This window comes from Prosopis cineraria, unplaced genomic scaffold, assembly GCF_029017545.1.
Source record: "Prosopis cineraria cultivar Desert tree isolate PC_DT_omini unplaced genomic scaffold, ASM2901754v1 PC10, whole genome shotgun sequence".
Lineage (NCBI taxonomy): Eukaryota > Viridiplantae > Streptophyta > Magnoliopsida > Fabales > Fabaceae > Prosopis > Prosopis cineraria.
The window spans coordinates 18,778,679-18,806,631 of NW_026555341.1; the positions used below are offsets into that span (position 1 = coordinate 18,778,679).

Here is a 27,953-nt window from a genome sequence, read left to right on the forward strand (position 1 = left end):
TTTAGCATAATATTGATTACTTGTTAATATTAAAGGAATATGTTGTTAAAAATGAAACAAGCTAGCCCTTGAAAATTGATAACTTTTTTTTTAACATTAACAAGTCATTTTCAAATATAAACAAGTTATTATTTGGATATAAACAATAATTGATCTGACACTATATTAACAAAAGCCCATAAAAATGCTTAAAAAATAAATTTATAACATATTTATTTAGTATAATATTAATTACTTGTCACATATTGAAGGAACAAGTTGTTAAAAATGAAACAAGCTAGCATTCGAAAAATTGACAATTTTTTTAAATTAACAAATCATGTTCAAATATGTACAAGTAATTGTTTAAATATGAATAACAACTTATCTGGCATTAACAAAAGCTCATCAAAGTGCTTGGAAAATAAATTTATAACGTATGTATTTTTTTATTTATTATAATATTGTTCATTTGTCAATATGGAAGGAACAAATTGTCAAAAATCAAACAAATTGGCTTTCAAAAATTGATTTTTTTATATGAATAAGTCATATTCAAATATATACAGGAAAATATTTAGATATGAACAACTTATCCAAAATTTGCAATAACTAATGGAAATGCTTGAAACTAAAAGTTTGTGTGTTCCACGTGCGCGCGCATCATATATATATATATATATATATATATTGAATTGCATGTTGGCCCAATAGTCATTATCATTTGGGGGACCAAGGTGTTACATAAGGCAACACACCAAAGGAAAGGTAAATTAGGTATTTGAGAAATTTTTAGTTGTGTCAAATTTTTTTAGCAAAACTGTATTTTAGGAAAAGTCTAAGAAAATTCAAGTACTAACCAATTATTGCAAGAAAATTAAAGTAATTTCCACAAGCTCATTATATGTAAAATTAATTTCTAAGTAAAAGTTTAAGTAAAAGTATGTAGATATATCAAATTCAACTAGTGTTTGGTACCCGTGAAGTTTCATGAACAATTCCTTTCTTGACAATTTATGGTAAAAAGTTTTTTTCATTTAGAAGTGAAGGTACTTTAAATAAAAGAATATAAAAGGAAAAACCATTTTTAAGGGGAGATATAATGTAATCAATGTATTATGTTGCTTGTTAGTTGTTACAAAGACCCACACACCCGCGAACCTTAGATTTATATTAGATTTCAATTAAGCAAATAATTTTCTGAACTCTCCACTTGAAAATCACATAAAATCTTAGAATTGTGGCTCCTTGTTTTATGAATTATATGCTTTAGTGCTTATTCTTGTTCTTTTGAGTCATCGTTATCCAAGTGTTTACCATTTGGATGCTCATTTCATTATCTTTTTGTTTTCCTTTGTGATTAATGTTATGATATTGATTAGCACAAATTAAAATGGATTTGTGGGTAATGGCTCCATATAACCATTACTTCTTTCTTAGTTGAAAACTTATCATTTTTTTTCGTGGTCCTATTTTTTGTGTTATTGTATATACACAAATTGTTATAGTTTATACATTTAAATTTAAATTTTTGGAGATGCTGAAAACGGTGTTAAAACAGGTCATTGTCATTTTTTGATATGAACTTTTTGAAATTCTAATAGTTATAGTTTCTTTATTACAGATAAAGATGCTCTTGGTTGGATTGCCAAAATATGATTTAGTGATGAGACAATATCTTGTAATTCAAAAAAATTGTCCTTATTTTGAATGTTCATTTCTTTTTATTCTTACTGTAGTTTAATTTAATCTTTTCATCATTTAACGTCATTTTCCCCTTAATAAAATTCTTAATAGAAGCAAATGAAATTTTTATGAAGGGAATTGAATTTTAAAGACATGTTGTACTAAATTTTCACTTTTTATCAAGGGCAACTGCCTCCCATAATAGCAATTGTAGGTCTTTGCCCTCCTAATAATGGATCATTATAAAAAATAATTGCGTTTAGAAAAGGATTCAAAAAAAGTTAGTCTAATAAAAGATGATTGAACATGATTAAATGGATGGGAAATATTTCTGAGGATTACATTTATTTAAAAAAAGGTTAATTTATTGTTTATTAAAAGGAAAACTACGTGGTTTTATTATGTAGATTTTTTAAAAAGATTAATTTACTATAATAAAATAAATAAGCTAAAAAATAATGTAAAGGGAAGTTCATTTCATGAGATTCATTCTTTAACATGTTTAATAATTTTTTATGATCTACAAACATTTAGTTTAAGAGAATGAAATTGAAGTTTTACAATATTTTTTAAATTTGCATGGATGGTTCTTTTTTTTTTTTTTTGAGTTGCTTAAATGGCTTAATCATGAATCCTATATGACCCAATTGTGGAATTTAAATTTTACTCATGCTATGCATGAGGTAGCAATTGTTCAAATATCCTATACCATTAAAACAACTATAGATTATATTTTTTAATAAAACATTATCAAGGAAAATACTTTATACTTGCATGGTTGGCTGAGAAGAACAGAATATAAAATAATGACATATTCATAATTGCTATAAAAAACAAACAAAAATTTCAAGGACAATAAAGGATAGCTTAACATGTGGTTTGCAAGCATGCTTAAATATGACCTGCAAATTCACCACTTGTTTCTTGTTTCTATACCTTTCAAATCCACTTCAGCACCAAATTTAGTGAGTTTCATGTTACATGGGATACTAATAGCTTTTCTTCCTTCTTGTGCTATTGCTAACACTTCCTTCACACTTTTCCAGCTTCATCCTTCTATTGGAAAGTTCCTCAAAAGCCATTATAGTTTTGAATATCTATTATACATGTACTCTCTAAGTGCAAATCCCACCGCCAATTTCTTCAAATTCAAGGTCCTCATCATGACTCTACAAAAATTGTGAAAAATTGAATATATCAATTTTGCTGAACATGAAAAAACAAAATCAAGTTGTGAACAAATGTTTTTCTCTATGAGCTGTCCTACATTAGCACGAGAAAAAAGTTATTCCTTTGAAAGCTAAGACATCGAAAAGTAAAAATTGTCAAATCAAAGGAATTAGGAAGATTAATTTCCCAGAACTAATATTCAATGACAGACTCAATTGTAACATATAAAATAAAGAATTACAGCAGATGACAAAAGAAGCATAATGCACAACTGTAGCCTAGAAACATTCCAATTTCATTCATGAACCAAGCTAAATGCACATACGAATGTAGCTCAAGTTATACCATGTACTACTTCATGTTATAAGAAAATAGATGGCAACAAAGATGATCTTGACTCTTACTATTATAACATACGTGTTCAATTATGGTTTGTTTAAGAAGGCACATTCGCATTTAACCTTGAATAATCTTCTTACATGCAAAATTTGATATGTTTCTATGTCAATATCCAACTCCCACTAGTACAAAATATGAAATTTACGGTGTACTTTTTACATTGGTTGGAGGCAAATGGTGTAAAAAATTAAGGCAGTGGCATTTTTGTAATTATATTGAAGTATTTGACACTTTTTACACTGAGTGGACCTCTACCCAGTGTAAAAACTCTGGACTTTTTACACTGGGTGGACTTCTACCCGATGTAAAAACTAGAGTTTTTACACTGCGTGACCCTTCATCCGATGTAAAAAAAATTTTAAATCCCCCTCCATTCCTTTGCATAGTCTCCTTCCTCCTTCCTGCTCTTCATTTGCTCTACTTCAATATCTCTCATTTCCTTCCCCTACTCCCTCTCACTACCCCCTCCCCATCACTGCCCCCCTCCCCTTCCCTCTCCGACCCCTCACCTACCCCCTCCCCCTTCCTTCCCTCTCCCCCTGGGCCACCCCCCTCCCCCCTCCTCCCTCTTCGACCCCCTCGCCTACCTCCCTTCCCCCTCTCCTTACCTTTCCCCCTCCCTCTTTAATACCTCTGCATTGCCACTATTCCTTCTCCCCTCCTCACTCTCTTAGTGTTGAGCCATTACTACAGCTGCTGCCACTCAAGTATGTCTTGAATATAAATTTTTAGATTTTATAATGCTTAAATTTAGTTTTTAATGATATTGATTATTGCTGGAAGTCCTGTTAGTGGCTTTATAAGGCGTCAGGTTATTGGATGTGATCATTTTTTTAGTTTAAAATTGTTAATTTTATCATGTAAAATTTTCTAAAACTTTTAGGAAGTCTAATTTTTAGGGGAGATTCTGTCAAAATTTTTTTTTTGAATTCATTCTTTCCTCTAAATTGCTTAAATTTAGTTCTTAATGATATTGATTGTTGTTGATAGTGCTGTTAGTAGTTTCATAAGGCCTCAGGTTGTTGCATGTGATCATTTATTTGGTTTAAAATTGTCAATTTTCTCTTGTAAATTTTTTTTACAAGTATTGGGAGATCCAATTTTCAGGGAAGACTCTACTAAAATTTTTTCAAATCTTAAGTTAATGAAGAATTTAGTTTCTTGAAATAGTTTTAAGGTAATAACATTAATTATATTCTTTAGGAGGTGACACATGAATCATAGCTAGATAAATGCTAGATGAACGAGTGACGAGAATGATAATGGGGTGAAAAAAATTTTGGAATTTGCTAAGAAAAATGCTGTTGACAGTAGTGAAAGGTTCTATTGTCCTTGTGTTAATTGTTTGAATGAGAGGAGACTAGGTGTTACCAAAATAAGAGAGCACTCAGTTTGTGATGGGATTTGCAAAAATTATACAATATGGATTTGGCATGATAAACGATTGAAAAATTATAGTAACACATCATAATATGTGGAAGTTGATAATCTTGATGATGAAGTAAAAATGAATGAAATTGGTTAGAGGACATGATCTGTGATGGTGGGGAAGAGCCTTTTGAACGAGCACATGTGTATGACAACTTGTGCACTGATGCAAAGAAGCCTCTATACCCAGGGTGCGCTGATTTTAGTTTGTTATCTGAGGTGTTAAAATTGGTTACCTTAAAGGCAAGAGTTGGGTAGAGTGACCAAAGTTTCACATGGTTGCTAGAGTTACTTCAAATAATATTTCCAAAAGGCAATGCACTACCAAATCATTATTATGATGCCAAGAAGATCTTGTTTCCAATGGGTATGAAGTATGAAAAAAATACACGCATGTCTTAATAATTGTGTGTTGTATAGAAAAGAGCTTGAAGGGGAGGAGAAGTGTCCAAAATGTGAGCGACCACGGTACAAAGAGAAGGGGGCTTCTACAAAGGTATTATGGTATCTTCCAATTATACCAAGGTTCAAGCGTTTGTTTGCAAATACTAATGATGCAAAGAACTTGATGTGGCATGCAAATGAGAGGATATCTGATGGAAAACTTCGACATCCATATAATTCTCCTCAATAAAAGAAAATTGATCAATTGTTTCTCGAATTTGGCAATAAGCCAAGGAACTTGAGGCTTAAACTTTCTACTGATGGAATGAATCCTTATGATAGTCTGAGTAGTATATATAGTTCATGGCCTGTTCTTTTAGTGATTTACAATCTATCACCTAGGTTGTGCATGAAATGGAAGTACATGATGCTATCCATGTTGATTTCAAGATAAAAAAACTTGAAAATGATATTGATATTTACCTAAGACCTTTGATTGAAGATTTGAAAATGTTATGGGAGGTAGGTGTGGAAGTGTTTGATGTAAATCAGAAGGAGAATTTTAAGTTACGTGCTATGATCTTTTGTACAATAAATGATTTTCCTGGATATGAAAATTTGTCTGGTTATAGTATGAAAGGTCATAAAGCTTGTCCAATTTGTGAAACAAGCACAAACTACCATCAACTTCAATATGGAAGGAAGACAGTCTACCTTGGCCATCGAAGGTTTCTTAGACGAGATCACCCATATCGTAGATTGAAGAAAGCTTTTCATGGTTACCAAGAACACAATGATGCTCTGAATGTTTTGATTAGGGATCAAGTGTATGAACGTGTGAAAAACATTAATATTGTCTTTGGTAAGACTCAAAAAAATACTAGTGCAAAAAGCATATGAAAAAAAAGGTCTATCTTTTTTTACCTCCCATATTTGTGTAATCTTGAAGTAAGGCATTGTATTGATGTTATACACGTGGAGAAAACCATGTGTGATAGTATTATTGGAACGCTTCTGAACATACCAGGTAAGACTAAGGATGGTGTGAATGCAAGATTTGATTTGAAAGAAATGGAAACACGGGAAGACTTACACCCAAGACCAGAAGGTAAACGAACTTATTATCCCCCAGCCTCTCATACATTGTGCAAATCTGAAAAAACAAGTTTTTGTGAGTGTTTACATGGAATCAAAGTTCTTTCAGGGTATTTTTCAAATATTATGAAGCTTGTATATGTGAAAGAGTTGAAACTGGTAGGCTTAAAATCTCATGATTGCCATGTCTTGATGCAACAGCTATTACCTTTGGCTATTCGAGGCATATTGAAAGAAGATGTAAGACTTATAATAACTAGACTTTGTTTCTTTTTCAATGCTATATGCAGTAAAGTTATTGATCCCCATAAACTGGAAGAGTTAGAACAAGAAGCTTGTACTATCTTGTGCCAACTTGAGACGCACTTTCTTCCTACATTTTTTGACATTATGGTTTACTTAATAGTGTATCAAGTGAGGGAGATAAAATTATATGGTCCTGTTTATTTGCGATGGATGTATCCAGTTGAGAGATACATGAAAATACTAAAAAGGTATGTCAGAAATCCATATTGACTCAAAGCATTGATAGTTGAGAAATATGTTACTGAAGAAGTTATGGAGTTTTGTTCTAATTACTTGTCAAGTACAGAATCAATTGAACTTCCTAAATCTTATTATGAGAAAAGGCAATATGGTCAAGGCACACGTGGAGTATCAATAAAGAGCATGAATCATGATGAATTACAAGAAGTACATTTATATATCTTGAATAATATTGATGAAGTTAAAAATTACATATCTTCTCATAAAGAACTTTTCAAGGGAAAAAATTATCGAATGAGAATGACAGAACAAAAATTGTTGAAAGAGCACAATAGGACTTTTGTAGATTGGTTCAAATAAAAAATTTTGAATGAAAGTGGTGTTTCTGATACAGTTAAATGGTTGGCTAGAGGTTCTAACTTTAATGTTATATGTTAGAGTACTTATGATATTAATGAGTATTCCTTTTATACGAAGTCCTTGGATGAGAAGATTACAGTGTAAAATAGTAAAGTTATGATAATGGCTGAAGCCATACACTTCTCTAGTTCAAAAGATAAGAAACCTAAACTAGTATCCAGGACTTACTTTAGGGTTATTGAAGATAAAGTTCCTATTTTCAAATGCAAGTGGGTTGACATCAATAGTATTCATGATCATAAGTTAGGATTTATAATGGTTGATCTTAAAAAACTAACTTTTAAAGATGAGCCATTTATTATGGCAAACCAAGCTAAAAAAGTTTTCTATGTCACGGATCCAGCAAATAAAAATTGGTCAATAGCACTTAAAGGAAAAAGGGTGATTGACAGTGATGATGATCATGAATCAAATTTTAATTTTTCTAAAACTCCTAACTTCTCATATGGGCTACCAATTTTGGATGTGATAAATGAAGTAAATGATGAACATGCTATAAGAAGTGATCACTATGAAGGGATATAGGAGAATATCCCTATATGAGTTTAGTTTTGAAATTAAAGTATGTTAATTTAGTTCAATTAAATTTATGTTGTAGGATTGTTTTTCTTAATTATTTTATCTTTGATTATTTTTTTAATTAATTTCATTTATTTGAATTAATAGGAATATGGAGAATCAAGGTGATGATACTTAGAGCCAGCCCATTACAAGCCAATCAATTGGTGATGTTTCTCTTAGTGAGGAGCCAAGTCAGGGCACCCCTATTGAGGAGCCGAGTCAAAGCTAGTCTGTGAGGAGGGGGAGATGTGGCACACGATTGAGAGATCTTAAATAAGAGAGCTGGGCTTAGGTTACCAATTTAATTTGATTAGAGATGGAATCTGATAGGGCCACATAAAGTCAAGTTTGTTAGTTTTCTTGGTTTCCTATTGCGTACCAAGCCTCCTATCGTGTTTGAGGACTGGCTTGATGTGCCAGAACGTGTGAAGGAATAGATTTGGGAAATTATTTAGGTAAATAATTAAAAATTAAAATTTTTTATGGTTATATATTATTAGGAAATTACTGATTATTATCTTATGTCTTCATTATAGCTCACATACGATGTTCTATCTAATCAAGATTGTTGACACAAGTTGATCTCTTACTATGGAACACGTTGGAGAAATTTTATGACTAATTTTGCTAGAAGATATATCTTTGTCGAGGTGCCAGAAGGTCAAGCTCATCCTAATCCTCTTGATACATACCAGTTCCTTGATGAAGATACTTTGGAAGAATTTGTCAGGATTTGGACTTTTGAAAAAGCTTTGGTCTATTGATTTTTAATTGATTTAAGTTTTATTTAGATTTACTTCAATTATAAAATCTAAAATTCAATTTATTAAGATGAAAAATGAGCTAAAGGGTGAGAACTTGCTCGGCAGAATCAATGGCCCCACATCCTGTCTCGTAGAGATTATGCTAGAGCTGATGATATATTGATGGTAGAGAAATAGAAGAAGAGAGAAGAAAAAGCTAAGTATGATCCTTCCATACTCCTTTCTCCACCATCACCTGTCTTTCGAGAGGAGAAACAAAGATATGGACATCAATATAAGAAACGAGGCTATATAAGTGAGACAGCATAAAAGATTGCTGAGAGAATTGTAAGTAAAATTATTATTCATTCTCCTTCTAAATTTCTATACAATTGTATATATTATTAATTAATATTGTTATTTTTATATTACAAGATGCTCTTAAGGAGCAACAAGCCCAAGGAAGCTTTATTCTAGAGGGTAGAAATGATATCTTAACAATTGCTACAGGCAAGCCAGAGCATCCTGGTCGTGTGAGGGGCATTGGATATGGTGTGGGCATTAAGGACTACTTTAGAACACCTGCATGTCCTAATTCAGGAGGTGTAGTGACTAGAGAAGAGCTTGATACATTCATATCTACTGTGAGACAGTAGACTAAGGATGAGTTTGAAGCTTCATTTGTAGCTTGGCTTCTAAAAATGAAAGAACAAACAATAGCTTGAGGTCAACCATCCACCACAAGCAAATTCAAGATGATCAAGTGAGAGTGGTGGTTGCAAATCTAAAGTGGCAAATGCTTTGGTTCCATTCCTTACTGATGAGGTGAAGACTGTGGTTGAAGCTGTTAGTAATTTTATCCTATAGCCCAAGAGTCATGTGAATTTAGTTCAAGCTATGGTACAAAATTTCATGAATTTTTATCATGTACCAACTTCCTAATATATGTTTTTTATTAACTATTTCTTGCCTTTTTATTATGTAAAAGCTTTCCTCGCCGAATCTCTCAAAACTTCCATAACCCACACTGCTATGGCTACCCCATGAACACCAGTGACTCCCTTAGGCGCGGACAATATTGTAGAGTCACTGAGCTTCCTTGCTGCCAATCTCAACAAAAATCCTGGCACCACAAACACTCTTACTCAAATTTGTGTTGTCAAGCTAAACAGAACCAACTATGTGTTATGGAGAAAATATGTACTACCTATTATTAAAGGCTACAAATTAGAGGGTTTTATCAATAGCACTAAACCATGTCCGCCCCAATTTATTACTAAAGATGGAGTTGCTAAGCTCAACCCAGCTTTTAAAGGATGGGAGTCAGTTGACCAACTTCTTTTTGGTTGGCTTCTTAATACCATGTTTCCTCTCAGATGATTGTAGTTTCAACTTCATTTGGCCTTTGGCATGCTACAAAACAACTCACTGGTGCTCACAACAAGGCACGTGTTCTCATGCTCAAAGCTGAACTCCAACATACCAGGAAGGGTGCGTCTCGGATGGAAGATTATTTGGCCAAAATGAAAGGTATTTCTGAGCAACTATCTATTGCTGGTCATCCCATTCCTTCCTCAGATCTGGTTATTCAGACACTTACTGGGTTAGACATTGAATATAATGCTATTGTAGTTCAACATTCATCTCTTGCTGACTCTATAACTTGGATTGAACTTCAAACCTCCCTTCTCACTTTTGAAAGTCATCTAGACCAACTACAACAACTCCCACAACTGAGTCTCAATTTAAGCTTTGTTAATTTTGCTCGTGTAGACTCATCTTCCTCTTCTCATGGTCCTTAGGGAAAATGTTGTGGAAACAAAGTGAGCAGAGGCTGCGACAGATCAAGTAGAGGTTGTGGTTTCTCTAATTTTAACTGAAACATCAACTCAAGGTCTCCTCAACGCCAACTCTGTGAGAAGTTTGGCCATATTGTTGATATATGCTTCTACCATTATGATAGAGGCTTTACTAAAAGAACATAAATAAGAAATAGCCCTACTTCAAGTTTCAACTAAACTTTTTGGGCCACACGTGAAACTATAGATGATGATACTTGGTATCTTGATAGTGCTACAAAAAGTCATGTCACCAATGATGCTGAGCTCCTAGAAAATGCTAATGATGTCAATGGTAAGATCAATATAATTACTTGCAATGGATAAAATGTTAAAAAGAAAGGTTCATCTACTATTCAAAATGTCTTTACTCACACAATGAAACTTAATGATATTCTTTACTCACTTGAAGCCATTAAAAATATGATTAGTATTTACAGATTAGCAACTGATAATGATGCTGATGTGGTTTTTAACAAACATGTTGCCCTTGTGAAGTCTTTGATGACAAGGGAAATAATGCTCAAAGGAACTTCAACTAGTAGGATGTTTCGAGTTAAAGGAAAGAGAGTTGGGAATTAAGAAGAATTTATTTTAGTTGCAGAAGAAGTTGAAGGTTCAGCAAGTAGTTCTAGCAATGATAGTAATAATAGTGTTTCTAGGCATCTATGGCATTGTAGACTTAGGCACCCTAATGATAGAGTTCTCAACAAAAGCATTAGTGCATGTAATCTGAAAGTTAGTACAAGAAATGAATCTGGTTCCACTTTTTGTGAATCCTGCAAGTTTGAAAAATCCTACTCTCTTCCCTTTAAAACTTCTACTTCTCAAACTTCTAAGCCACTTGAGCTAATACACATAGATTTATAGGGTCTTGCACCTTTAGTCTCTAGGAATGAGTTTAAATACTACATGCCGTTTCTTGACAATTATACTAGATATACATGATTTACCCTCTAAAATCTAAAGATGAGGCATTATAAATGTTCATTCAGTTTAAAGCCTATGCTAAAAAAAATTTGAAAAGAAAATTAAAATTGTTCAAAGTGATTAGGGTGGTGAATATAGAAGTTTCTCAAACTTTCTACAAGAATTTGGTATAGTTTTTTGATATTCTCGTCCAAATACATCTTCCCAAAATGGGAGAGCTGAGAGAAAACATAGACATATTATGGAAATAGACTTAACCTTATTAGCTCAAGCTAAAATGCCTTTATACTACTAGTGGGAAGCTTTTCACACTGCCATTGAGTTGATAAATAGCCTACCTACTATAGTGTTAGGTGGTATATCTCCTTTTCATAGGCTATTTGTCAAGTTTCCTAATTATAGTAACTTAAAGGTGTTTAGTTCAGTATGCTACAGTCTTAAACCCTATAATCAACACAAGTTACAATTTTGAACATCTAGATTGTTTTTTTGTGTTATAGTAACTCACATAAAGGCTTTAAATGTTTGACATCTACAAGCAAGATAATTATTTTCAGGCATGTAGTATTTAATGAACATGATTTTCCTTTTGCTAAAAGGGTTTATTAATACAAGAGCCTCACCTGATAAGCAAGTGCACTCCAGGAGTTTCTTTTAATATGCAATTTCCTCTCTTCCACACTTACATCCAGCAAATGAAATTTCTAGTATAACCAGATCAGATAATTTGTCACCTCAATTAGGTGGAAACTCAAGTCTATCACTAGCTCCAGCTATTACTTCTCTATCATCGGTTATTGCAAAGACAAGAAATTTTATTAGTCTCATTCATATTTCATCAATAAATCTTTCAAGCTCATGGAATAATTTAGCTGCTCAAAGTACAAGTCTTAATGCATCTGTTAATATTGCCCCTATGTTATCTCTACAAATTAGTTCACCTTCTAGAACTACTCCTGTTGGAAATCAACATAGAATGATCATAAGAAGTAAAGTTGGTGTTCATAAGCCCGAGATTCCTTATGTAAGAGTTTCAATCACTAAAACTACTAACTATGAAGAGCCTCACAATGTTTGGGTAGCCTTAAATTCTGGTATGTGGAGAATAGAAATGGTGGATGAGTATAATGCTTTAATAAAAAATAATAATTGGTTGCTTGTTCCCTATGCTCAACAAAAGAATGTTGTTGATTGTAAATGGGTTTTCAAGTTAAAATTCAATGTAGATGGTACATTTTAGAGGCCAAAATCTAGACTTGATGCTAAAGGTTTTTAACAAAGTCTTGGAATCAATTATGATGAAACATTCAGTCTAGTTCTCAAAGCCTCTACACTGAAATTTATTCTAACAATGGCTATTTCTTTTAGATGGAAAATAAGGCAACTTGACATTAACAATGCATTTTTAAATGGACATTTAGAAGAGCAAGTTTTCATGAGGCAATTGGAAGGATTTGTCAATTCTAAATACTCTAATCATGTGTGTCTTCTAAAGAAAGCCATCTATGGCTTGAAACAAGCACCAAGGGCTTGGCTTGAGAAACTCAAATCTACGTTGCTTGGTTGGGGCTTCATTCATTCAAAATGTGACACATCATTGTTCTTCTTGAAGTAAAATTATAAGGTACTGTTTGTTCTAATCTATGTCGATGATATAATTATAATAGGCAACTCAACAAAACTTCTTGAATCATTTATCAAGGAGTTAAACACTTTGTCTTCTATCAAAGATTTAGGTTCCCTACATCATTTTTTAGGAGTGAAGGCATATAGAGACGACACTTGACTTTATTTAAAGCAATAAAGGTATATACTTGATATTTTGAAGAAATTTGGTATGGACAAGTCTTCATCGGTCCCAACTCCTATGGTTGTGAACAAATACTATTCTAAAAATGAAGGGAAACTACTTGCAAATCCCATAAAGTATTGAAGAATTATAGGGGCTCTTCAATATCTAATCAACACCAGGCCAGATATCATGTTTGCATTTAATAAATTGAGTCAATTTTTAGCCTTACCTATTGATGTACACCGGACAAATCTAAAATGAATACTCAGGTATCTTTAAGGTACCTCTGATCTTGATCTTCATATTAGACCTAACAGCCAAGTTGTTCTACAAGGGTTTTCTGATATAGATTAGGCCGTGCGTTTAGATGATAGAAGATCAATTGATAGTCATTGTGTTGTTCTTGGAGATTCATTAGTGTCTTAGTCTGCTAAGAAGCAGAGGGTGGTTGTTCACTCAAGTACAAAATCAAAATATTGATCCTTAGATGATCTCGCCTTTGAAATTTCTTGGCTATAGTCTCTAGTTCAAGAAATTGGTTTTTGTCTTAATTGTGTCCTGATTGCTTAGTGTGACAATCTCAGTGCAGTAGCTCTCACCTTAAACCCTATCTATCATGCTTGATTAAAACATATTAAGCTTGATGTTTACTTTATTTGTAATTAAGTGATAAATCATCAATAGGTGGTGCAATATATTCCATCCTTTGAGCAAGTAGCTGATCTCTTTACTAAAGCTTTAACTCACACCAAGTTTGAAGAATTCAAGAGCAAACTCAGTCTAGTAAAATTCCAAAACTCTCTTTAAGGGGGGCTGTTAAGACAAAAGGAAATGCAGTGCTTAAACCTAGTAAAAGAACAAGACCAAAGCCCATTAAATAATAGTCAGCCCAAGTCTAATACTTTTCTATATAGCCTTGTATTTGGGTCTTAATATACATGTGTAATGTTTGTATTCATCTTAGGGTTTTACACCTTCTATATAATGACAATAATACACAGGGCCTTCATTATGCCAACATTAACATATTCTTATTTCTACTGTTTTATTTGTAACCCTTGAAATTTATTTCCTCTATTCTAACACACAATATAACAATGAAGTATAATCACGAAGCAATAGTCCCTCTCCCCTCAAATTAATTACTTTCTACTACAAATTGATTTTATTAAGCAGCTATTAGTTGAACTTGATTATTAGTAGCATATCTCATATGGCATAGAAAAGGTGATAGACTACAAAAGCTCACATATAATGTGCAAATCAATCCCCTAAAACACAATACACTAGACTTTCCCTTAGTAGAAAAAAACTATGACCTTCCAGCAAGAACTTAAAACTATAAGAAGCATATCTCTTATAGCATAGGAGTTTATTGCTCACATATGATATGCCCATCATTCCACCTATACCAACTAGAAGCAAGCTGTGATCTTCCAGTAATATAGAAGTACTATTAGTCAACCTTATTAGATGAAGAACAAACCAAATAGAGGACAGGTAATATCTATAGTTAAATTTTCATTTTCAAGCAGTTACTTTATTTTCTTTAGTTTTCAAAACTACTAAAGGAAGCATCAATTAACAAAGTAGAAACATGATTCATAAGATCAACACATACAAAGAAGAAAGTAGAAAGTATTCATCCCAACAAAATTTTTGTCAAGACGTACTTGCTACTTGGATTTATCATATCAACATCATCCACATCAAAAGGATAGGTGAAATTAGGGTCCTCACAGTCATCTTGATATGGCCTACTAGAGCTCCTAGAAAATGAAATCTGTGGCAAGGCTTGGGATTCCGTTAGTTTAAAAGACTTTTTTGACTCATGTATTACAAGAGAAAATAGCTAGAAAAAATCAAAACACATTATAACCAAATTAAATAAGTTTAACCTACAAATAAAAAATAAAATTTTCTTTGCAGTTAGTACAATATTGGTTAAAATTTGAAGTTCCTTACAAGCTTTACCCTTCCTGCAGTTAGTTCAAAAATTTATTTCCTTACTAGGCTTTACTCTTCTTGCAATTGCGCTTTATGATCTTTGACTTGTTGTGTAAGGTTAAGAAGCAACAAATGTAGAACTATGATACAGTGAAAGTAGAATTTAAGGCTGCTAAAGCTTCTTCTCTTTATCTTGGTCGTGCATGATTCAATTTATTCAACCTGTCTTATGACTAAAATATGAAGAGGGTAACAAAAATTATAAAGACATACTAAAACATGCTTTATCATGGGAAGACAAGTAATATAAGGCCAATAGTATAGTTTAACGAAATGTTCAAATCAAATATTCACAAATGTTTGATCCTAACAAATGTGAAATTGGTTACCACTACACATTTTCTTATACTACCTAAGGTCTCTCTATATGATAAAGCATGCATTAATAACTAGTTACCACTATATAGGGTTTGTTTCAAAAAACATTCTACATAATTAAATCTACCAGACAAAAAGCTCAAAAATAATTTATTACTCTCCTTATCGTCATCACTTGTTAACAATGAAAGTTAACCTTTTAAAATGACACTAGGAAATATCCAAATAAGGAAAACATGAAAGGACTCCAATCTTTTTTTAATAGAGAAACTACAATACCTATTCAATTGTCATGATTATACTGCTTGGCTATCATGTGAAGAGGACTTGACATCCTAATCAAATAATGGATTCAATTTGCATAAAGACAAACATGTAACTTGGAACTAACTTGCTATCCTCAATAACTATTACCATTTATTCACTAATTAGTAATCCAAAATATTCAAAAGTCTTTTGTTGAACTTGTACCTATCCATTTAGATTGGTGTTTTGTTGGTTGATGTTTAATTTTTCTTTTGGCTAAAAAAATATATTGAAAAGTCTTATCTGATTAAGTAAATAACAATTAACATTACTGTTAGTCCACATTTAGTAAATAACTTGCTAGCCTAGATAATTATATCATTATTTCACTATTTAACCTACTCTGCCATTAGAGATGTTTATACAATACCTTTTTATATACTAACATTGCATTTTAATGTGTTTTATAGATTGTCTGATAATGGATGTGATGTGTAGGCTTTAGTTTTCATGGTTTCTTTTAAGAAAATAATAGTTCCTTTATATTCTTGGATGTGAATAGTTAGGTGCAAGTTCAATATATAGTCTAAATCAAATCTCCCTCTTGTGTATTTTTTCCCCTATACATTTTATTTTCCTTTATCAGTCTTTCTACTGCAATTGCATATTTCTCTATAGAGTTATGAGGCAGGTGAAGAAACAATGATGACCAAATTTTGACTACTAATCATCTTCCATGTACTTGTCACTCATACAGATGTTATAGCAAAAATGATAAGGAAAAGAATGGGTTCAATCAAAATTTTAATGAGTTCTATTATTTCTATAAACAATTTTAGCATGAGCCTTTCAACCACTAATTTTATATCTCCTTCATATAGAAAGAAGAATACAAGCTTGAAATATGTTTACCTTTACTATGTTCTTAATTTAAGAACAAAAGAATATGAAGTTGAAGTATAGTTAGTGAAGGATTAGAGAAGAGGAGTCAAGGTTGCAATGAAAGAGATAAATGAAGGAAAAAAAAAAGAACATCACCAAGCTTGGACATACCTCACAAATGATGCAGCAAAAGGAAAAGGGAGGTTCAAGCAAATTGATAAAAAAAAATTTATGGCATAATATAGATCACCTAGTCATAGCACATATCCGCTGTGCTTAAGATAAGGGATTTTAGTTAAATCATATCTTTTACTTTGATGGACACTTTATACCTAGAAAAATGACTTTAAGCATTCACGCAATTAAGCCAAGCATGAGAGAAGTAAGCAAAGTAAAAGCTTTGCTAGAAGCAAGAAGAGGAAGCAAAGTTGTTAGTGGCCTAAGGCAACACCTTCATCTCTACTTGCAATGGTATCCATGATAACTCTACTCACCAAACCCTCATTTCTTTCTCAGTAGAAATATGGAGTCATCAGAAGCACATTTACTCACTCCTAGATGTTGCTTGACAAATATCAAAAATAGAGGATGCTAAATAGAGGGCACAAAGAATAGTAAAGAAAGATGCAAAGAGTAATGTGAGAAAATTTGACAACATACCAACTGAGAAAGAGAAACCTATGACTAAATCTAGAACTTAATCATCCTTAGTGGTTTCAATAGAGAAGAAGAAGAAGATGAGGAGGAGGAGGGAACTGGGTCTGATGAATGGCAATGGTGATGTTCCTATTTTAAATCATCTCTCTCTGATGCTTTCATATTGGCGATGATAACAAAACATAAGCTTGGCTGAAAATAGGCTCTAAGGGAGAAAGGGTGAGAGGAAGATGACTTTTTTCGAGGACAAAAAGGTTTAGAAGGTAAGAGTACATAAGAAGGATATTTTGAGAAAAATACTATAGATGAATAACATCATGTGGGGTCACTTTAGGGAAAACATTATAGATAAATAGTGTAATAGTAAAAAGGTTGATGGGCTTTATAATATATAAGATTTTATACACTAAAACATAGCATTAACTAAGGTTGTTGGAAATATGAAGAGTTAAAGGAAGAGAGTGAAAACTATGATTTATCCTAGTTTAAGTTCACCACTTAAGCCTTCGTCCAGTCCCCAAGCAACTACTTGAGATTTCTTCACTATAACATAAGCCTAAGTAGGTGCTTGCTACCACAATACAAGTACAAGTTTAATTCAGGAACTTGTAAGCCTTTATGGCAACTCACTTTACTGAGCTTCTTATCTTAAGAGAACAACCTCTCTTGATTACAAGAAAAATCTCTCTCTCACCTTTACAATAATTTATGTAAATTACTCGATTAAAAATCTATTTAAGAGCAATAGTGAGTACAATGAAACTCTAATACTCAAATGATGAAAATATAAATGATATTGGCTTATTAACAATGATTTTTGTATAAGACTAATATGAGCATGGATTTCATAGCTTAGTAATTTTAGAGGTTAATCTCTTATTAAGATACGTTGGAGTGTTATATTGATAGGTCATATTTATTACATACTTTTCTTAAGTAATTGGGATCACATTTCATGGTAAGAAACCTTAAAATGTGCATTCTTAGTGCGAAATTAGGGTTTTAATCCCTAATGAGAAAGTGTGCATATTAGGGGCATTTTGGTTATTTTTCACTTTATTCGAAATTCAAGGGCAAATTGAGAATTTTATGTGTTCATTAGTTTTAGGACCATTTCTATATGTTAAGAGTCTCTGTATGCATTGATATCACATTCTTAATGCAATTTTACTTAAGTGTTCAAATACATACATTAGGGGTAATTTAGTCGTAAAATGCACTTTCTCACCAAATTAGAGTTAAGCTTGAGATTTCTATCTTTTCAGGAGTTAAGATGATTGGTCTAATTAGTTTTTATTGATTCATCCTAGGTTAACATTTATTAGGAAAAGACAACATTTTAAGGTTGCCTCCTTAAGGGTTTCCAATTAGCCTTTGATTTTGGTTTAAATGTGTGCTTATCTACACTTGAGTCTTATTAGGCTTTCATATTCATTTTTTATTATTCATTTTAATACTTTGGATGAATTAAATATTTTATATCTTAGTCTAATTAAATAAATGTCACACTATGATTATTTGATTATCTAATTTAATTGTGACTTAGGTGAATTACTGTGACAAATGAAGACATAACTTAAGGCAATTGAAGAAAGCTTCCAAGGAGAATTATAGACAAAATTCTGGCATGATTAACAAGGCTAAATAAGGCATAAAAGAGGTTTCCATGCACATGCACATAAGGGATCAAGTTGACTTGTCAAAGCTCAAGTTAATTGCAATGTGTTTGAGAAGCTTGGAGGAAAATTTTGGATCTGAATTTGCATTGCATTAGGTGTGAATTCCAAGGCAATTAAGGGAACAAAAGAGCTTATCATGTACATGCACATATGGGATAAAAAGAGCAAGCATTAGAATTATCACTTAAGTAACTTGCAACCTAAACTACCCTTAACCTTACTTGGCCTAATGACTTGTAATTATTTTTGTGGAAACTTGCTTAGGAGGTAGCACTTCATATTTTCATCCAAAACAGGTTTAAGCTAGCTTAGGATCAGATTTTCAAATGATTCACTCATATTTTCATTTTTCAAACTTCAAGTTCATCAAATCCGCTCATTTCTCTCTCTACACTTCCATATTCTCTCCTCTATATCTCTCAATCTAACTATTTAAATTTCACAAAACCACCACCATTCTCTTCCTCTTTTCTTCCTCCACATAAACTAATAGCTTTCTCAAGGATCAAACTAAGCTATCTTTAGGAAAAATCATGGTGAAGAAGACCATAATCTTAGAGCTTCATCTTGTTTATCACTTAAAGATGCAAGGCTAGATTTTTGAAGGAGCTACTATGTGGAGAAGGAAACCTTGAGTTTGTATTATTTTCTAGTTGAATTTGAATTTCTTCTCTCTATTTTTCTCTTTCTAGAATTAGAAATTTGTATGATTCTTTGATCTTGTAATCTCATGTGATGATTTATTTGATTGAGAGAAGCTTGTTGCAACTTGAGTTATGTCTAGTGCATAATTTTGGCCTATTTGAGTTGTATCATAATCTTGATATAGCTTGATGAATTTAACATGTTTTCTTGCTATTCATCATCTTGCCAACTTGAATGCATGTGAATATCTTCATGAATCATAATCTTGAGTATGTTGATTCCTTTATATGTGTTTGACCTAATTGACTCATGTTTGTAACACTTAAATTTAATGCTAGCTTTGCTTTGGCTTACTCTAAGATCATAATCTTGGATTGGGGTTGGTCAAGGTATTAGCTAAGTATTAGTTAATATAACTAAGTCACTAAAACCAAAGAGAAGAGAGAAGAAACCAAACTAGCTAGGTTGTAATCAAACAAGGATAAGTGGCCAATTCTACATAGGAGTTCCTACTTCTAATAGGTTCACACACACCCACTCCATTTCCTCTAAAATTAGGTTAATTAGCTTAATTAATTTTGAGCCTAATTATTTCCAAATCACCTTTAACTTGTAGCACACTTCAAACCTAAATTTTCCAACTAAACGTCCTCATAGAGATTGACTTAAGTTCATACTAGTACTATATTAGTGCAGCTTAATATTATTTTGCTAGGGTAGTTATAACCTCAGTGATATATTTAAAACCTATAGAGTGAAATAAGTGTTGGAGACATCATATGATCATTTGTAGTCATTATGCAGAGATTATAGCCGTTAGTGATGTTTCTCACATGGAACTAAAGCTCATTCACGTGTGTTTTAGAGTTTTCACAAGCAAAGGTAATAAATCTCGCTTGTGACATGACAAATCACACTTGAAACATCATGCGATATTGCCCAAGTGATAAATCACACGTGGGTATAAAGTGATTCATGTGTGTTTTGAACCATAGAAGCTATTGAGTAAAAGTAAGGCTTTTAGGAGATGTTTCACACGTACATAGGAAGTGCTTCACGCATGATTTAGATCATAAAAGCTATTTAGTGAAAATAAGGCTTCTGGAGGTTGAATAAGGTGTGAGGGTAGTGAGGTTTCATGCTTGAAATGGATAATGAGGCAATTTCAAGATGAATCATACATATGTCTTAGTATGAATCACGCATTTTTTAGGGGGCTTCGTTGCACATAATTTCATAATGCTATACCTCTCTCAATACAACTCCAAATCTAACAAATTATATATCTTTGGAAAGCTCTTGAAGTTTATTTTTCAATAGAAAAATTTTCACATTAAATTCAATGTAAGTTTGAGATATGATCAAAATAGTAAACAAAGGTCAAGTTTGAATGCTATGCAGAATCAATATCTCAACACTCAAATTCAAAAATTCATATCTTTGTTAATAGAACTTCATTTTGAATAAAGAAACTATTTTTGAAAATTTGTTGGAGTATATTTTCAGATGAGATATGTTTTACATTAAAATGATTTGTGTAGTGAGAATATGACAAGAAACATGACTAAAGGTCAAAATTAATTTTCTGCACAATTGCAATTTCAAAGCTTAGATTTCAAGTTAATAACTTTTTCAGCTTAACTCTATTTTGAGTAAATAGAATAACTTTAAAAACTTTATAGATTTATTAATCAAAATATTTTTAACCTTATGAGATATATATGATCAAAGATGAAAAGCATGATTATAGAAAAGCATATCTTACTCTTTCTCTGAAGAGCTAAAATGCATGTTTTGATTTAAAATACCTTAAGCCAATATTTCATATCTAAACTAATGACTTTAACATAAAGCCTTCTAGCCCAATGATATTATACCTATTAAGTCCAAGGTGTAACCTCCCTAAGGTTAAATTACACTTAACTCTAAATTATGGTAATCCAGGGCTTAACTCACAAGAATTACCAAACTGTAGGGTTTCTAAAAGGATTTCTCAAAATCTATTTCAAAGAATCCCAATTTTGCCATTTTAAATCTCAAATATAATTTAAGGACTTCAAATCAGAGTTTTAAAAACAAAGTGGAAGCTTTGAAATTAATTAGGACCCAAAAATGAGTTTTAAAACTCAAAACAGATTTTTACATTGATTTTGACACGTGCACTGCGGCTTACGGTTCGTGCACTGTGGCATGTCTCCTCTGTGCCATACATCATAGCGTGAGGTGCCATGCACTACGGTGCATTACAAGAAATTTGACAGATCAGTGCTGTCATTTGATAGCACAGGGAGCAAACTTTCGACGCATCCCAAATCTCTGTCCAACATTCAATTAAGGTGGCTTTGGTGTCTACACAGAACTTTCTCCTAACTCTAGCTAATGGTACCAATTTCACACTCAAATTCATTTTCTATCAAAAGTTGGACACTAAAACCCATTTTGACATATTTTCACAAAATTTCCTAAATGGGGTGTCCCAACTCAACTATGCATGCCAATAGCCTACACCAACCCTCCGACAACACTCAATGGACTCTTGTGGACTTGTGCAACACACCACACACAACTAAAAATGCTTGTTTCACAAAATCACCACTCAACCCCAATTTTCACAAACATAGAGGGGGAGGAAAAGTTGCACCAAATAAACCATTTTATTCATATTTCTCAAAAATACATATGTTCCTACTTGCTCAGGTATTTTGGCCCTATCCACAAGTTTACAACAAAAACTCACTATCCTAGGGCACAAAATCATACAAGTAGTAAACCAATCATGACAATTTATCCTAGTTGGCAATTACATTGACAATTACACATGTAAACAACTAAAGAGAGACATAAAGAGGATTTACTCCACAAATCCTAAGTCTCTGTGTGTTTTCCCCGACTTGGATCCAATGAGCTAGTCTCTGAAAATATTGAGAATTGAGGGGTGAGTACAACCACTCAGTAACTAAGTTTCACTTAACCCTTACAATTACATATTAATTATAAATAGATGCAAAAAGGCACATAACACATATATCACATAGTATTGGGTCATAGTTCACAAAATTAACAACCATGTGACCGAGCTTGTCACAAAATACTATATCATGTTATTTTTAAAAACATAACTCAAGGTCACAAAAATAACAACCATGCGCCCTTAACACTTGCCGGACCACAATACTAACAACCATGTGGTCGGACTTATATGCATGATCATGTGCCAACCTTATATCCTCCTATTACCTTCGACATAAAATCAGTGGCTATCACGAGGCTACATCCTTCACAGACTAACCTAGCCTTTCACTTGTGAGTAGCTACTGGGCTAAGGTTAACTCACTTCTGTAATTCAGTTTCCTTCAATACTACAACCTTGGGGTGTCATACCCCCAATCTAGCTCCCTCATGAACTGATAGAGACTAGTTAGGTTTGAATCCCTCGTATAATAAGTGGGACAGTCTCAAATCAACCATAGGACAAGGGCTACCTCTTGATTCCAACAGTCGGTGCCAAGGCTAGCTCTCAGTTTCAATGGTCACTACCAATACCACATGAATTTCAACCAATCTACTCCTCTACCTAGGCGAACTCTTGACAATGATTATGCTATGCACATTTCACACATAATATGCATTTTAACAATTATTCTTCAACACATGAATTTACATAACACATATGCTCCACATTTTAACACATACTTTATCATAATTCTCCACCCATAGTAATAAATCATAATTAATTTGATAAAACATTAAGGGTGGTAGAATCGAGGTTTTTCTTTCTCAAAACCATTTCATACTCAAGCATTTTCCAATATGCAATCAGATTAACTCATAAATCACATTTTAGAACACGATTAACATTTTAACTATAAAAATTAAGTTTCCCATGGTTACCTCAAATCTTTGAGAAGTTAAAGGTTTACCCCTCATTATAGCAACTTCCTCAAGCTTCAACAAGCTTGAAAGGTGCCAAGATGAACTTCTCTACAACCAAATCATAAGGATATCATCATCATCTAGCTCTTCAAGCTCTATCAATAAAAACTCCTCATACTCTATTTTACCAACTCATAACCACTACCCGTTCATACCCAATGGACTTATTAGATTCTATTAATGCACATTATCATTAATAACATCTCAAACTATCATTAATGCACATTAACCTCTCTGAACTAGCTCATAAATATTAATTTTGGATATGAAATACTCCTATGGACTAACAACTTTTAAAATCATCAATGTGGTGTTTCACTACATTAAATCACTTCCATTAATCTCATTTAAACCAATAGAATCGGACCCATACTCTTATGGACCAAAAATCCATCTCCCAACTTAAACCCTACTATAAATAATCATAAATGAGAGAGGGAAGGGAAGAAGGAAGCACCTATTCTTACCTTAAGTGTTAGGGAGTTTCAATCTATCCTCAATGGAGCCAAATGTTGTGCCCTAGCGGAGCCAAATGTCATGCCTTAGCAGAGCCACAACTAAGCTCTTCATTTCCTCCTCTCTTCCTCTTCTATTTTCACGCAGCTCATGAATCAAATTTATCATATTTTTAGCTGTGCGCCATGGCACACGTTGCCCTTTGCTGCAGCGTATGGCACAAAGGAGCCCATTACATTCAAATTGTGTCCGTGTGCCGCAACGGACCAACCACGCACCGCGGCGGGTGGCACAGAACACAACTTTCACTTTTTCATTCTCTTTCCTTGCCCAGTGGCCCGCCATTGATCTGGACCCACTTCTAGGGCTAAAATCACATCAATTATGCTAAGTTAAGCCCCTCTGGCCACATACCTCATTCACTCACTAACTACCTTAATTAGGTTAACAAATTAGAGTTAAAAGTTTCTAATGTTACACAAGGCTTCCAAGATGTATCCAAGCTTATATGAATGTCTTCATTCTTTTTAAGCTCTTCTTGAATCATCCTTCTTTTTATGTTCTCCTATCTTGGGTGTGGCATGCATGCTAATGATGACTTTATTTTTTCCCTCTTCATGCTCACTCTCATCTTCACTTTGAACAACCTTAAATGATATATTATGAACAAAATGGTTAGTCCAAATGTCAATATGCATATATTAAAGTTATGGAAGATGATACTGTGAACACTTTTGGATATAGAATTTAAGATAAGAAAAAATATGATAGTATAAAATAATTTTGAGGCACGCAAATTATTTTTTCAAACCTCATGTAAAATGGAACAACATAAGTAAAAACACTTCAAAACACTTATTCTATAGTCATAGTTAACTACTATGTATATAAAAATGATTAGGCATAAGTATAGTTAATTCATTTATATTTGTTTATTATCAAAACTTAAGCTAAACATAATGTCACAAGCCATTATGTTCAAAAATCTTCCCCCTTTCTAATGATAATAAATCACCTATAAAAAATTTGCTTATATAATAGAAAATAAATTTTTAGCAAATAAAATTTTTTATGATAACTTCTTCCCCTATTTGTCATTAACAAAAATTTTTTTAAGTAAATGCAAGGGAATACATGAATAAGATAAGGTTTTGAGTTTTCCCTTGAATATGACTTCTTCTCCTTATATGACTACATCAAGGTGGCCTTATTTTAGAATTTTCTCTTTCCATTGGAGAAATATGAACAAGAAGCTTCTTGATGTTCTTGATTTGAGAATTGCTTCTTGAAGATGATTCCTCCCCCTTAATGACAACATTTTGTGATAACTTGATAAAGTACTTGGTGCATTAGTTTGATGAATTATCCTCAAAAGATTAACTCTTCTTTTGCACAAGGAGTTGGAGGAATTGCTTGTTGTTGCGTATTGATTCTTCTATATGCATGAATTGAAACACTAATAACACAAAGAAATATAGTATTATGATAGAAATAGATTAGAATATGCTTATGACACATAGATACCAAATACGAATGATGTTAAAAGACTTAAATAGGTAAGGTTAAAATACACCAAGTGTGTAAATAATTGATTTTATCAAAATCCTTTTGGTTTAAAATATGAAATAATGAATGTAGAACAAAATGTTATGATTTTATAAATATGATGCTTAAAATATGTTAAAGATAGTTTTCATCATCAAAACTTGTCAATCATGCAATGCTCCCCCTTAATGAATGTATACAACTCAAATTTAAAAAGTTAAGGGTTTAGAAATGCTCATTTAGATTTGGCATGATGGTGTTGATTCATGAAGATCATTGCCAATGTTGTTCCATCTCAAGCTCTTCCTTCTTTTACTGCTCCTTCTTATTCTTCTAGTTGTAAGGTCATAGCTAAAATGTTGAATTTCTTTGCAATTTTCCAACAATTATAATGAAACTTGATGCATTTTGATCATTTCCAGCTTCAAGTCACTTGAACTCATTATTTTGCTATGGTGATCCATCTTTCTTAAGTTGGCACATGTTGATTACATGGATACCTAATTTTTGATGGCTTCAACAACTCATTTGTGATGTAGCCTTGTGGTTTACATGGATTTCAACTATTTGAATTTGACTTTGTCCCTTTCATCCATGTATTTCCTAAATTTGAAGGCTATAAGATGATTATTGAACTTGGTCTTGTTATTTTCCTCCAATTTTTAGTTGTTATTTCCTCTACCCCTTTTTTTTCTTCATTTTGCTCTTCAACCTCTCAATGAATCTTCTTCATTTTACTTGATAGGCTGTTCTAGTCTTGGGGGTCATCTACTTCATAATCTTAAATAATTCTTCATTAAATGTGATGTTAGTAAGAGTGATGAGTTAATACTGGAAGATGTTTTGTATATTCTCAAGCTTCACTTCTTCATTATAGGCTATCACATAGCTAAAGAAATCTTCACTTGACTATATGAGCTTGTTGCAGTTAAGTAGCCTACTTCACATGTGTTTCAAATGTACATTCCATGATAAGCTCTTTGAAACTCTTATTTGCACGTGCTTTCATTCTGGTGCACACTTGTTTCAGCAAGCTTCTTAGTCATGACCCTTTGTTATTGTTACATCTAAAAAATAAAGGGTGATCGGCATGAGATGTGAACATTATCACACATCTTTTAAGCCCTAAATTGAGAAATCTTCCCATTTTAAAACAAATGAGTTTATGCCAAAATTATAACATACTTAATAACAAAATTATTATAATAAAAGATTGAATATTTTCATAAAAATTTTGGCAGAATCTCTCCTATAAATAAGATATTTCAAAAATACTACAAAACAATATTTTACAAAAAATATAGTTTCAATTAAGAGTTTAGCTCCTTCCAGCCAGCAGACAACATACATCAAAATATAAATATAGTTATAGGCTATGTGGAGCACCTAACCTTACTTTCCAAAACAAAATACGTGAATTCAAATATCTACATCAAAAGGGAGATAATGCTAGGTAAAATTTCACCCAGAATAGCTATATGCCCCTTCAGAGGTCAACAATAAGATCAGCATTAATAAGAAATTTAAAACCAAAATAAATTTCTAGTGAATATTATCCCAATAATAAATAATTAAATATGTATAAAAATAAAGTTTAACATAATTATGTGTGCTAGAAATAACAATTTTTGCAAACAAATATTTAATAAACTTTGTCATAAAAGGACTTTATGTAACTTCAAATAAATTCTTGATTCATTAAAGTATCATATCAAACGTCATTATCATGTAATTTCAATAAAGCAAATAATTACATTAAATAATTATAAATATGTCATTAATCAAAATCAATGAAAAATAAGTCTATCAAATGATTAAAAACTCATAATTATAGGGACTTATCAGAATAAGTAATAAATGTAGACACATAGTCTACAAGCATAAATAACTAAACGCAGCTAATGCCACGAAACAAACGTGAACACACAGTCCACAAGGGTAAGTAACCAAACGTAGCTGAAGCCATGAAACAAACATGGACATATAGTCCACGAGGGTAATGCTAACCAAACATAGCTTAGAGCCACAAAATCAAATGTTGGTATTAGACCCACGAACAACAAACGTGAGCACGATGATCAGAAAAGTTGAACTAACTAGTCATAACCATAGCGTGCAAGTGCTACTGGAATTGCCACTAGCAACCAGTGTTCTGTAATAAGTTTCTTTTAAATTCAATTTCAAACATGCTAGAAAATCATCAGTAATAAATAAAGTTTTCATTTTTAAAGTCAAACTCGCATGAATTATTCTCTATATCAATTCAATAATTAATAGAATGAAATCTCATAGTCAAAGTCTAAACTTATATTTATTAATTAATTAAAATTTCAAAACAGATGAAGGTAATTTCCCAAAATAAAGAAGTTTAATAAACAAACTACTTAATAGTCACATCGTTGTTACTGAAACAATTTGCATAAAAATGTACTATTATAGTAAAGGAAATCTTTATTGAAAGATTAGTTAGGATGCTATCCACTTACCTTATAGTTTCCCAAAATTTTAAAGTATGATTCTCTTAATCTTCCACTTTAATTCTAATGGTGCTCTAAATTTCTTGACAAAAAAATCATAGTTTTAAAATCATTTATGAAGAAATTTTTCAATTACTTACTGGACATTTAAATTCAATCTAAACAATATTAAAGATAATACTCTAACCAATTATATT

The 27,953-nt window shown here is 32.3% G+C and overlaps 1 long non-coding RNA gene across 1 annotated transcript; it reads right to left on the reverse strand.

Annotated features, from left to right (window-relative positions):
* Positions 1 to 21,993: 21,993 nt before the first annotated feature.
* LOC129321216 (uncharacterized) lies at positions 21,994 to 24,454 on the reverse strand. The gene is made up of 3 exons (XR_008595956.1): positions 23,746 to 24,454; positions 23,237 to 23,326; positions 21,994 to 22,257 (listed from the first exon to the last, which is right to left on the reverse strand). It is a non-coding gene; the product is annotated as an uncharacterized LOC129321216 (long non-coding RNA).
* Positions 24,455 to 27,953: the final 3,499 nt, after the last annotated feature.